General features: G+C 42.3%; 4 non-coding genes across 4 annotated transcripts; all 4 read right to left on the bottom strand.

The window, feature by feature from the left end:
* Positions 1-10,802: 10,802 nt before the first annotated feature.
* Positions 10,803-10,874, bottom strand: trnah-gug (transfer RNA histidin (anticodon GUG)). Its single transcript has one exon. It is a non-coding gene; the product is annotated as a tRNA-His (tRNA).
* Positions 10,875-11,158: 284 nt separating this feature from the next.
* On the bottom strand, positions 11,159-11,232 carry trnat-agu (transfer RNA threonine (anticodon AGU)). The gene has a single exon. It is a non-coding gene; the product is annotated as a tRNA-Thr (tRNA).
* Positions 11,233-11,982: 750 nt separating this feature from the next.
* trnah-gug (transfer RNA histidin (anticodon GUG)) lies at positions 11,983-12,054 on the bottom strand. The gene has a single exon. It is a non-coding gene; the product is annotated as a tRNA-His (tRNA).
* A 284-nt stretch (positions 12,055-12,338) lies between these two features.
* On the bottom strand, positions 12,339-12,412 carry trnat-agu (transfer RNA threonine (anticodon AGU)). Its single transcript has one exon. It is a non-coding gene; the product is annotated as a tRNA-Thr (tRNA).
* Between the last annotated feature and the right edge of the window lie 451 nt (positions 12,413-12,863).

Genomic DNA, 12,863 nt, shown 5'->3' with positions numbered 1-12,863 from the left:
ATAGGGTGCCATTTGGGACGCATTTCTCTTTTTCAGTTTTACTGAGTCCCAGAGCTAGAGAATAGATGAACAGAGATGCTGTGCTCAACATGGCGTAAACAGAGCTCCTAATCAAATATATATTGTGTCTGGTTCTATGCTCCTAGGAGAGTAGAGGGAGGAATTCCATGGAGTATAGTCAGTGAAGATATCAAATACAGCCTCATACCTGACATAGCTTTCATCCCAAATGGCGCTTCATTCCCTACATAGTGAGCCCTGCTCTGGTGAAAAGGGGTGCACTACGTAGGGAATATGGTGCCATTTGGTACGCCTCCATAGTGTGTGAAGGAAATGAAGGAATCGTTTGCTGTCTAGGCACCTTGAATGACATGTAAACATTCTCTCCATACTTTCTGATTGGTTAGATAGGCTATATCTGATTGGTTAGATAGGCGGTATCTGATTGGTTAGATAGGCTATATCTGATTGGTTAGATAGGCTATATCTGATTGGTTAGATAGGTGGTATCTGATTGGTTAGATAGGCTATATCTGTCACTAGGGTGTGACTAGGGTGGGCATTCTAGTTTCTTTATTTCTATGTTTTGTGTTTCTATGTTTTGGCCGGGTATGGTTCTCAATCAGGGACAGCTGTCTATCGTTGTCTCTGATTGGGAATCATACTTAGGCAGCCTTTTTTCCTTTGGTGTTTGTGGGTAGTTGACATTGTTAGTGGCACTATAGCACTGTTAAGCTTCACGGTCTTGTCTTTGTTTCTTGTTTTGTTGGCGACATTTACAATAATAAACTAAAATGTACGCTCACCATGCTGCGCCTTGGTCTCCTTCCGACGACGGCCGTGACAATATCCCAGGGGCAGTGGTAATGTATCTGGTTAGATAGGCTGTATCTGATTGGTTAGACAGGCTATATCCCAGAGGTAGTGGTAATGTATCTGGTTACATAGGCTGTATCTGATCTGTTAGATAGGTGGTATCTGATTGGTTAGACAGGCTATATCCCAGAGGTAGTGGTAATGTATCTGGTTAGATAGTCTGTATCTGATTGGCTAGATAGGCTGTATCTGATTGGTTAGATAGGCTGTATTCCAGAGGCAGTGGTAATGTATCTGGTTAGATAGGCTGTATTATTATATCAAAACTAGTGCTCTATAGGGGATACGGTGCCATATGGAACATAGAAGGCTCTATAGGGGATACGGTGCCATATGGAACATAGAAGGCTCTATAGGGGATACGGTGCCATATGGAACATAGAAAGCTCTATAGGGGATACGGTGCCATATGGAACATAGAAGGCTCTATAGGGGATACGGTGCCATATGGAACATAGAAGGCTCTATAGGGGATACGGTGCCATATGGAACATAGAAGGCTCTATAGGGGATACGGTGCCATATGGAACATAGAAGGCTCTATAGGAGATACGGTGCCATATGGAACATAGAAGGCTCTATAGGGGATACGGTGCCATATGGAACATAGAAGGCTCTATAGGGGATACGGTGCCATATGGAACATAGAAGGCTCTATAGGGGATACGGTGCCATATGGAACATAGAAGGCTCTATAGGGGATACGGTGCCATATGGAACATAGAAGGCTCTATAGGGGATACGGTGCCATATGGAACATAGAAAGCTCTATAGGGGATACGGTGCCATATGGAACATAGAAGACTCTATAGGAGATACGGTGCCATATGGAACATAGAAGGCTCTATAGGGGATACGGTGCCATATGGAACATAGAAGGCTCTATAGGGGATACGGTGCCATATGGAACATAGAAGGCTCTATAGGGGATACGGTGCCATATGGAACATAGAAGGCTCTATAGGGGATACGGTGCCATATGGAACATAGAAGGCTCTATAGGGGATACGGTGCCATATGGAACATAGAAGGCTCTATAGGGGATACGGTGCCATATGGAACATAGAAGGCTCTATAGGGGATACGGTGCCATATGGAACATAGAAGGCTCTATAGGGGATACGGTGCCATATGGAACATAGAAGGCTCTATAGGGGATACGGTGCCATATGGAACATAGAAGGCTCTATAGGGGATACGGTGCCATATGGAACATAGAAAGCTCTATAGGGGATACGGTGCCATATGGAACATAGAAGGCTCTATAGGGGATACGGTGCCATATGGAACATAGAAAGCTCTATAGGGGATACGGTGCCATATGGAACATAGAAAGCTCTATAGGGGATACGGTGCCATATGGAACATAGAAGGCTCTATAGGGGATACGGTGCCATATGGAACATAGAAGGCTCTATAGGGGATACGGTGCCATATGGAACATAGCCATAGAAGGCTCTATAGGGGATACGGTGCCATATGGAACATAGAAGGCTCTATAGGAGATACGGTGCCATATGGAACATAGAAGACTCTATAGGAGATACGGTGCCATATGGAACATAGAAGGCTCTATAGGGGATACGGTGCCATATGGAACATAGAAGGCTCTATAGGGGATACGGTGCCATATGGAACATAGAAGGCTCTATAGGGGATACGGTGCCATATGGAACATAGAAGGCTCTATAGGGGATACGGTGCCATATGGAACATAGAAAGCTCTATAGGGGATACGGTGCCATATGGAACATAGAAGGCTCTATAGGGGATACGGTGCCATATGGAACATAGAAAGCTCTATAGGGGATACGGTGCCATATGGAACATAGAAAGCTCTATAGGGGATACGGTGCCATATGGAACATAGAAAGCTCTATAGGGGATACGGTGCCATATGGAACATAGAAGGCTCTATAGGGGATACGGTGCCATATGGAACATAGAAGGCTCTATAGGGGATACGGTGCCATATGGAACATAGAAGGCTCTATAGGGGATACGGTGCCATATGGAACATAGCCATAGAAAGCTCTATAGGGGATACGGTGCCATATGGAACATAGAAGGCTCTATAGGAGATACGGTGCCATATGGAACATAGAAGGCTCTATAGGGGACACGGTGCCATATGGAACATAGAAGGCTCTATAGGGGATACGGTGCCATATGGAACATAGAAGGCTCTATAGGGGATACGGTGCCATATGGAACATAGCCATAGGCTCTATAGGGGATAAGGTGCCATATGGTACATAGCCGTAAAGTACACAATAAGGACAAATGGCAACATAAATAATGTAGTTAATAGTATTAATTTAATATTAACAGCTGATTTTCCAGAGGGAAGGGAAAAACCATAAACCACTCTACGTTCCTGTAAAACAACTCCGGTCTCGATGAACAGCTGAGGTCTCGATGAACAGCTGAGGTCTCGATGAACAGCTGAGGTCTCGATGAACAGCTGAGGTCTCGATGAACAGCTGAGGTCTCGATGAACAGCTGAGGTCTCGATGAACAGCTGAGGTCTCGATGAACAGCTCAGGTCTTGATGAGCAGCTGAGCGGTAGAATCAGGTGTGGTAGCACTGGGCTTGAATAAAATATGCCTGCATAACCCTGTGGCTGGTCAATAGCAATTTTGGTAACTCCTGATGCAAACACGGTGACAAATGATAAACTGCTGAGAAACACATATAAATACAAGTCACTAGACAAGTACAAAAAGATGTAAGAATACATATGTACAAATCTTACATTGGATAGGCGCTCTAAATCCTTCAGCTACAAATGTCCTTAGCAATGATGTACACAGTTGTCCAATTCCAGTAAAATAGCACACATTACCACAGTGATGAAAAAGTACCCAATTGTCCTACTTGAGTAAAAGTGAAAGTCACCCAGTAAAATACTACTTGAGTAAATGTCTAAAAGTATTTGGTTTTAAATATTACTTAAGTATTAAAAGTAAATGTAATCGCTTAAATATACTGAAGTATCAAAAGAAAGTGGTAAAAAATCATTTCAAATTCCTTATATTAAGCAAACCAGACAGCACGATTTTCTTGTTTTAAACCTTTACGGACAGCCAGGGGCACACTTCAACACTCAGACATCATTTAACAAACTAAGCATTTGTGTTTAGTGAGTCTGCCATATCAGAGGCAGTAGGAATGACCAGGGATGTTCTCTTGATAAGTGCGTGAATTAGACAATTTTACTGTCCTGCTAAGTATTCAAATGTAACTATTACTTTTGGGTGTCAGGGAAAATATATGGAGTAAAAAGTACATTATTTTCTTTATGAATCTAGTGGAGTAAAAGTAAAAGTTGTCCAAAATATAAATAGTAAAGTACAGATACCCCCCCCCAAAAATACTTAGGTAGAACTTTAAAATGTATTTTTACTTAAGTACTTTACACTACTGCATTCCCACATTTAGTATACATTTTAAAACAGATGGGAGTACTCAGATTTGGAACAGAACGTAGATAAGTCCTACTGATGGTGTGCGATGTACTGTGTGCATCAGTGGCGATCGGTGCCGTTTTAGATGAGGGAGGACGATTTAAAAAAATATATATACAGTGGGGAGAACAAGTATTTGATACACTGCCGATTTTGAAGGTTTTCCTACTTACAAAGCATGTAGAGGTCTGTAATTTTTATCATAGGTACACTTCAACTGTGAGAGACGGAATTTAAAACAAAAATCCAGAAAATCACATTGTATGATTTTTAAGTAATTAATTCGCATTTTATTGCATGACATAAGTATTTGATCACCTACCAACCAGTAAGAATTCCGGCTCTCACAGACCTGTTAGTTTTTCTTTAAGAAGCCCTCCTGTTCTCCACTCATTACCTGTATTAACTGCACCTGTTTGAACTCGTTACCTGTATAAAAGACACCTGTCCACCCACTCAATCAAACAGACTCCAACCTCTCCACAATGGCCAAGACCAGAGAGCTGTGTAAGGACATCAGGGATAAAATTGTAGACCTGCACAAGGCTGGGATGGGCTACAGGACAATAGGCAAGCAGCTTGGTGAGAAGGCAACAACTGTTGGCGCAATTATTAGAAAATGGAAGAAGTTCAAGATGACGGTCAATCACCCTCGGTCTGGGGCTCCATGCAAGATCTCACCTCGTGGGGCATCAATGATCATAAGGAAGGTGAGGGATCAGCCCAGAACTACACGGCAGGACCTGGTCAATGACCTGAAGAGAGCTGGGACCACAGTCTCAAAGAAAACCATTAGTAACACACCACGCCGTCATGGATTAAAATCCTGCAGCGCACGCAAGGTCCCCCTGCTCAAGCCAGCGCATGTCCAGGCCCGTCTGAAGTTTGCCAATGACCATCTGGATGATCCAGAGGAGGAATGGGAGAAGGTCATGTGGTCTGATGAGACAAAAATAGAGCTTTTTGGTCTAAACTCCACTCGCCGTGTTTGGAGGAAGAAGAAGGATGAGTACAACCCCAAGAACACCATCCCAACCGTGAAGCATGGAGGTGGAAACATCATTCTTTGGGGATGCTTTTCTGCAAAGGGGACAGGACGACTGCACCGTATTGAGGGGAGGATGGATGGGGCCATGTATCGCGAGATCTTGGCCAACAACCTCCTTCCCTCAGTAAGAGCATTGAAGATGGGTCGTGGCTGGTTCTTCCAGCATGACAACGACCCGAAACACACAGCCAGGGCAACTAAGGAGTGGCTCCGTAAGAAGCATCTCAAGGTCCTGGAGTGGCCTAGCCAGTCTCCAGACCTGAACCCAATAGAAAATCTTTGGAGGGAGCTGAACGTCCGTATTGCCCAGCGACAGCCCCGAAACCTGAAGGATCTGGAGATGGTATGTATGGAGGAGTGGGCCAAAATCCCTGCTGCAGTGTGTGCAAACCTGGTCAATAACTACAGGAAACGTATGATCTTTGTAATTGCAAACAAAGGTTTCTGTACCAAATATTAAGTTCTGCTTTTCTGATGTATCAAATACTTATGTCATGCAATAAAATGCAAATTAATTACTTAAAAATCATACAATGTGATTTTCTGGATTTTTGTTTTAGATTCCGTCTCTCACAGTTGAAGTGTACCTATGATAAAAATGACAGACCTCTACATGCTTTGTAAGTAGGAAAACTTGCAAAATCGGCAGTGTATCAAATACTTGTTCTCCCCACTGTATATGACTATGGCCTTTTTTCTATTACAGCATATTGGATGACTGTCATTCATTTTATATTCACCCAACTCAATGTAACATTGATAGGTTTAGGCTACTACATGATACTCAAATTTTCCCTCTACCCATAATGATGTTGATACAACATAGACTATGAATGAAAGTTTACAACGTAGGTGATCAGGTCGAGATAAATTAGAGTCATCAAGGTGACAGACAGTGACACATTCAATACCGCCTTTCACACTCTTGCCTGCATCTAGCTGATCTAGGTTGCAATCATTACTCCAACAGTTGTAAACAAGTTTCTATTGGACAAATCAGGTACGTTAATCCTGTTTCGTTCCATTTGCTTCTGTTTAAGAAACATTTTTCAACTGAATCGGAGGAATGAATACATCCGTGATCACACGCAAATACAGAATTAGCAGCCACATATAAACCGCATGATCACTTGTATATATAATTCCATCTGGCAACTACAATCTCTCCTCCTCTCACCTTTTCCCTTTACTTGTGGACTTCAGTACCAGGCGAAAAAACCTTCCAAGCATAGCTACAAGGACTAACGCGTTAGTAACCCAATCATGCAGTACAGTGTTCAGCAGGCAGTCTAGCAGTTACACCGGCGGGCCCCGGTGGCAATAAATTAATAATGTAAATAGTCGGGTGGCCAGTTGATTAATTGTTCAGCAGTCTGATGGCTTGGGGGTAGAAGCTGTTAAGGGGCCTGTTGGTCATAGACTTGGTGCTCCGGTACTAGCTAAAGTAGCATCCCTCTCTGTTTGAACCTAGTGTTTGAGTAGGCTAAACTCGCTAGCTGCATTTGCTAGTTAAGTAAGTGAAAATAAAACATCTCTTTCTCGCTTCTCCTTAATTTTGGAAGAAATTAATTTGTTCAAAACTGTTCAACTATTGTCCTTCTCTCTCTTTGAATCAACTACTCACTACATTTTATGCGCTGCAGTGCTAATGTAACCGGTGCTGTACTGCACCGCTGTAACTCTGCGTTGTGTGTGGTTGATTGAGACTATAGACGTGGACTTTGGAGATCAGATAGTTTTAATCCAGCAGAATTCACTCGCTGCATCCTGCATCTGCATCCAAAAGAAAATAAAACATTTGTAGAGCACGTATGTTCTGCGAATCGTCGCTTCTTTCTCTCATAGTGCATCAAAATGATTTTTGAATACAAAAATTAGTACAGCCTCTCCTTATTATACATAACATATTTTTACATAGATAAAACCACATACCTGCATCCAAAAGAAAATAAAACATTTGTAGAGCACATACTGTATGTTCTGTGAATCGTCGCCTCTTTCTACAACAGATGCACAATAAAAGGGACTGGGATCATTCGGGGAGCTAGCCATCGTTCACACATACACATGCTAATGCCTTAGCTAGCTATTAACCACATGTTGAATTCAGAATGTTGATATCATCCTAAAAAGTACAATTACAAGTGCATCTTGACAATACCATCCACTTATGAGTAACCTCTAAATATACAACATTATTCATGAACAAAACACTGTGTGTATGACTTTGTGCTTAAAAGAATCAAACTTTTCTGAACACGACAGAAAAAGCGGGCCTACCTCTCATAGTGCATCAAAATGATTTGAGCACGAGCACGCAGGGCATAACGTAAGTACATCCCTACTCCCAGGATGCAGGCATGCATAATAACAAATCAACATGACATATTAATATATGAACCTGGTGAAATTCACACAGTACTTTAACAACTGTTACACTAACTAGCTGTAGCTTATGCTTTTTAGTAATATATTTATTCTCTGAAACTTTGATTGGGTAGACAACATGTCAGTTCATGCTGCAACAGCTCTGATAGGTTGGAGGACATCCTCCGGAAGTTATCATAATTACTGTGTAAGTACAGTGGGGAGAACAAGTATTTGATACACTGACAATTTTGCAGGTTTTCCTACTTACAAAGCATGTAGAGGTCTGTAATTTTTATCATAGGTACACTTCAACTGTGAGAGAAGGAATCTAAAACAAAAATCCAGAAAATCACATTGTATGATTTTTAATTAATTAATTTGCATTTTATTGCATGACATAAGTATTTGATACATCAGAAAAGCAGAACTGAATATTTGGTACAGAAACCTTAGTTTGCAATTACAGAGATCATACGTTTCCTGTAGTTCTTGACCAGGTTTGCACACACTGCAGCAGGGATTTTGGCCCATTCCTCCATACAGACCTTCTCCAGATCCTTCAGGTTTCGGGGCTGTCGCTGGGCAATACGGACTTTCGGCTCCCTCCAAAGATTTTCTATTGGGTTCAGGTCTGGAGACTGGCTAGGCCACTCCAGGACCTTGAGATGCTTCTTACGGAGCCACTCCTTAGTTGCCCTGGCTGTGTGTTTCGGGTCGTTGTCATGCTGGAAGACCCAGCCACGACCCATCTTCAATGCTCTTACTGAGGGAAGGAGGTTGTTGGTCAAGATCTCGCGATACATGGCCCCATCCATCCTCCCTTCAATACGGTGCAGTCGTCCTGTCCCCTTTGCAGAAAAGCATCCCCAAAGAATGATGTTTCCACCTCCATGCTTCACGGTTGGGATGGTGTTCTTGGGGTTGTACTCATCCTTCTATTCCTCCAAACACGGCGAGTGGAGTTTAGAGCAAAAAGCTCTATTTTTGTCTCATCAGACCACATGACCTTCTCCCATTCCTCCTCTGGATCATCCAGATGGTCATTGGCAAACTTCAGACGGGCCTGGACATGCGCTGGCTTGAGCAGGGGGACCTTGCGTGCGCTGCAGGATTTTAATCCATGACGGCGTAGTGTGTTACTAATGGTTTTCTTTGAGACTGTGGTCCCAGCTCTCTTCAGGTCATTGACCAGGTCCTGCCGTGTAGTTCTGGGCTGATCCCTCACATTCCTCATGATCATTGATGCCCCACGAGGTGAGATCTTGCATGGAGCCCCAGACCGAGGGTGATTGACCGTCATCTTGAACTTCTTCCATTTTCTAATAATTGTGCCAACAGTTGTTGCCTTCTCACCAAGCTGCTTGGCTATTGTCCTGTAGCCCATCCCAGCCTTGTGCAGGTCTACAATTGTATCCCTGATGTCCTTACACAGCTCTCTGGTCTTGGCCATTGTGGAGAGGTTGGAGTCTGTTTGATTGAGTGTGTGGACAGGTGTCTTTTATACAGGTAACGAGTTCAAACAGGTGCAGTTAATACAGGTAATGAGTGGAGAACAGGAGGGCTTCTTAAAGAAAAACTAACAGGTCTGTGAGAGCCGGAATTCTTACTGGTTGGTAGGTGATCAAATACTTATGTCATGCAATAAAATGCAAATTAATTACTTAAAAATCATACAATGTGATTTTCTGGATTTTTGTTTTAGATTCCGTCTCTCACAGTTGAAGTGTACCTATGATAAAAATGACAGACCTCTACATGCTTTGTAAGTAGGAAAACCTGCAAAATCGGCAGTGTATCAAATACTTGTTCTCCCCACTGTATATGGAAGGGGGTGAGAACCAAGAGCCTGCTAGATTTTGTATAGAAGTTAATGTAACAAGAGGAGGACGGAAGCTAGCTGTCCTCCGGAGGGTTTGGTTTGAGGGTTTGGCCGGTAGGGATATCCTTGTCTCATCGCGCATTAGCGACTCCTGTGGCGGGCCGGGCTCAGTGCGCGCTAACCAGGTCGCCAGGTGCACGGTGTTTCCTCCAACACATTTGTGCGGCTGGCTTCCGGGTTGGATGCGTGCTGTGTTAAGAAGCAGTGCGGCTTGGTTGGGTTGTGTTTCGGAGGACGCATGGCTTTCGACCTTTGTCTCTTCCGAACCCGTACGGGAGTTGTAGCGATGAGACAAGATAGTAACTATAAACAATTGGATACCACAAAATTGGGAAGAAAAGGGGGTAAAAATTCAAACAAAAAAATAATAATAATATTGGAATCGTTACAGACACCTTCAACTGTCTAGCAACAGGGTTTCTTAAGCTATGTTTTGGGACGCAAAGTGGGCCTGAGCATGTGAGTGGCAGTGTTGCCGAATCCTCAGTAAGGAAAGTAGCTGTTGGCTGTCCTAAAAGTAGCTAGAAGTGGTTAAATGACGGCATCACATAATTTGCATAATTGTCCAAGTGGATGTAATTGTGATGGACGCTGTAGGAGAGAGGAATAATGTCGTGGGAGAGACAAAAAGCGAGTAAAAAACACCCTAAACATGTTAAGAACTACAAATGAACTTTCTTCTGTCGATTCTTGTTTTTTTTCTGAATACTCACTAAATATAGCGACAAAGTTGCTAAGTTGGCAACAGTGGTGAGAGGTGGGTAGCGAGATATCAGTAAACATTTGTAATCACATACTATTTCTTCTTAATTATGGTCATTCGAGGACAGTACATTTTTCATTTGGGTCTCGACATGAATAAACTCAAGAACCTCTGACATGGATTCTTAAACTATGGTTTGGGACCAAAAACGGTTATTAACATGTGATAGGTGGATCGCGAGATATGAGTAAACATTCAGAATCATACACAATTTTTTCAGAATTTTGGTTGTTCGAGGACACTACATTTCTCTGAAACAGCAGATGAATCAGTTCGTGTAAGTAATTAACCTACAATGTGCTGGGGGACTTTGTCAAATGGCAGAGTTGCTGAGTTTCTTAGCTTACAAAGTAAGTCTTAACTCGTTAAAAAAAAAAAATTCTGAAACTACTTTCCAGTGCCGTGACCCGGATTCGAACCGGGGTTGCTGCGACCACAACGCAGAGTACTAACCACTATACGATCACGGCTGGCTACAAGAGCTGGCTTTGTAGAGCCTACTTAGGCTGTGAAAGTGATGTGCACAAGCTGGCTAAACTCTTTTCATTTTGGTCTCGATAATGAACAAACCGTCGAGCTTTACACAGTCGGTACGTTTTAACTCATTCAAAAAGTACCCTTTTTCCGTGACATTGGAATATCTCAATTTCACCCTCCTCACGTCTTCTCTAATTCTCTAAACCCATTGGTGAGAAAACCTGAGTGCCCTCCACTCTGACCTTCTCCACCAATGTGTACAATGAAATGCTCGAAAAGGTACTGCTGAGATTTGAATTCAGGATCTCCTGTTTACTAGACAGGCACTTTAACCAACTAAGCCACAGCACCCATAAAAGTGATGTCTTTTGCAGATGTGAACACCCAAACCTATTTGATCAAACCAGTCTCATTCATTTAACCCATATCTCTGTCTAGCAAAATCACATCACAAAAGAGATGTCATTTACTAATATTGGAATCGATACGGACACCTTCAACTGTCTAGCAACAGGGTTTCTTAAGCTATGTTTTGGGACGCAAAGTAGGCCTAAGCATGTTTAGAACTACAAATGAACTTTCTTCTGTCGATTCTTGTTTTTGTTTCTGAATACTCACTAAATATAGCGACAAAGTCGCTAAGTTGGCAACAGTGGTGAGAGGTGGGTAGCGAGATATCAGTAAACATTTGTAATCACATACTATTTCTTCTTAATTATGGTCATTCGAGGACAGTACATTTTTCATTTGGGTCTCGACATGAATAAACTCAAGAACCTCTGACATGGATTCTTAAACTATGGTTTGGGACCAAAAACGGTTATTAACATGTGATAGGTGGATCGCGAGATATGAGTAAACATTCAGAATCATACACTATTTTTTCAGAATTTTGGTTGTTCGAGGACACTACATTTCTCATTTGGCTGTCGAGCTTAAAAATGGTAAAAACATCTGAAACAGCAGATGAATCAGTTCGTGTAAGTAATTAACCTACAATGTGCTGGGGGACTTTGTCAAATGGCAGAGTTGCTGAGTTTCTTAGCTTACAAAGTAAGTCTTAACTCGTTAAAAAAAAAATATTCTGAAATGACATTGCAGTGCCGTGACCCGGATTCGAACCGGGGTTGCTGCGACCACAACGCAGAGTACTAACCACTATACGATCACGGCTGGCTACAAGAGCTGGCTTTGTAGAGCCTACTTAGGCTGTGAAAGTGATGTGCACAAGCTGGCTAAACTCTTTTCATTTTGGTCTCGATAATGAACAAACCGTCGAGCTTTACACAGTCGGTACGTTTTAACTCATTCAAAAAGTACCCTTTTTCCGTGACATTGGAATATCTCAATTTCACCCTCCTCACGTCTTCTCTAATTCTCTAAACCCATTGGTGAGAAAACCTGAGTGCCCTCCACTCTGACCTTCTCCACCAATGTGTACAATGAAATGCTCGAAAAGGTACTGCTGAGATTTGAACTCAGGATCTCCTGTTTACTAGACAGGCACTTTAACCAACTAAGCCACAGCACCCATAAAAGTGATGTCTTTTGCAGATGTGAACACCCAAACCTATTTGATCAAACCAGTCTCATTCATTTAACCCATATCTCTGTCTAGCAAAATCACATCACAAAAGAGATGTCATTTACTAATATTGGAATCGATACGGACACCTTCAACTGTCTAGCAACAGGGTTTCTTAAGCTATGTTTTGGGACGCAAAGTAGGCCTAAGCATGTTTAGAACTACAAATGAACTTTCTTCTGTCGATTCTTGTTTTTGTTTCTGAATACTCACTAAATATAGCGACAAAGTCGCTAAGTTGGCAACAGTGGTGAGAGGTGGGTAGCGAGATATCAGTAAACATTTGTAATCACATACTATTTCTTCTTAATTATGGTCATTCGAGGACAGTACATTTTTCATTTGGGTCTCGACATGAATAAACTCAAGAACCTCTGACATGGATTCTTAAACTATG

This window comes from Salvelinus alpinus, chromosome 17, assembly GCF_045679555.1.
Source record: "Salvelinus alpinus chromosome 17, SLU_Salpinus.1, whole genome shotgun sequence".
Taxonomy (NCBI): Eukaryota; Metazoa; Chordata; class Actinopteri; order Salmoniformes; family Salmonidae; genus Salvelinus; species Salvelinus alpinus.
Note: the sequence above shows the minus strand (reverse complement) of the source record. Positions and strands in the feature narration are given on the sequence as shown.